Source organism: Propithecus coquereli, unplaced genomic scaffold, assembly GCF_000956105.1.
Source record: "Propithecus coquereli isolate 6110/MARCELLA unplaced genomic scaffold, Pcoq_1.0 Scaffold411, whole genome shotgun sequence".
Taxonomy (NCBI): domain Eukaryota; kingdom Metazoa; phylum Chordata; class Mammalia; order Primates; family Indriidae; genus Propithecus; species Propithecus coquereli.
This window is the reverse complement of record NW_012149853.1, coordinates 268,159-269,165: the sequence shown is the minus strand read 5'-3', so window position 1 is coordinate 269,165 and position 1,007 is coordinate 268,159. Positions and strand designations below refer to the sequence as shown.

The 1,007-nt window shown below is 36.8% G+C and overlaps 1 protein-coding gene across 1 annotated transcript in view; it reads right to left on the bottom strand.

Moving 5' to 3' along the window:
* The window catches only part of LOC105817425 (ankyrin repeat domain-containing protein 26-like), a 92,962-nt gene that overhangs the window by 76,742 nt on the left and 15,213 nt on the right, over window positions 1-1,007 (bottom strand). The gene's annotated exons all lie outside the window — the stretch shown is intronic.

Genomic DNA, 1,007 nt, shown 5'->3' with positions numbered 1-1,007 from the left:
GGGGCATGGTGGTGAGTGCCTGTAGTCCCAGCTACTCAGGAGGCTGAGATAGGAAGATCGCTTGAGCCCAGGAGTCTGAGGTTGCTGTGAGCTAGGCTGATGCCACGGCACTCTAGCTTGGGCAACAGAGTGAGACTCTGTCTCAAAAATAAAAAAAAATTTCAAAAATCCATTCTGTAGTTTTCCATAGGTTGCAATATTCAAATGTTGAAGTTTTCCAAAAATGTTATTAAGTCCTAATTTTGATTATTAGTTGCCATATTCTTTGTGGCTTGTAATTCAGGGTATCTCAGCTATTTCATAATTTTAACAAAATTTATTTATAAACATTACCTCATTAAATTAGATAACATAAATGTTCCCCATTACTGAGCTAATCAGTCACACCAAGGGTAGAAAACTAATAAATGTCAAGACCTGGCTTGGACTACTACTGTTCCTTCTTTACCTACTCAAACTCTGAACTAGCAGATCTTTGTTAGCATGATGCTTAATCTTCATGTTTCTCACCAAGTGATGTGGAAAGTAACACGTTACTTTTATTTTTTCTAAGTTCAGTGAAGGAGATGTCAGTTAACATTTTCTCATGTCTGAGATAAGTACCAACAACATATTTGCACGATAACATTATACATGTCCAATACTCAACTCCACTGTCATTTCATACATCACTTTACACAATTTTCTTTTTAGTGAAAAATCACAATTTTAATATTGAGTGACACCCGTTTTGCTTTGACACACACTGTTTCCTTGGGGCTAGTCAGCAAATAGTCAAATGATGTTCAAATGACTGCATAAAATATGGAATGCTTCACAAATTTTCATGCCATCCTTGGGCAAGGACCATGCTAATCTTTTCCATATTCTTTCAATTTTATTGTATGTGCTGATGAAGCAAGCACAAAGCCCTACATGGACACTGATGAGTCATGGATGAGGCTTGGCCCTGTTAAATCCAACCGACCTCCTGTTTATTTATTTATTTATTTAATCAACAGAGGAGC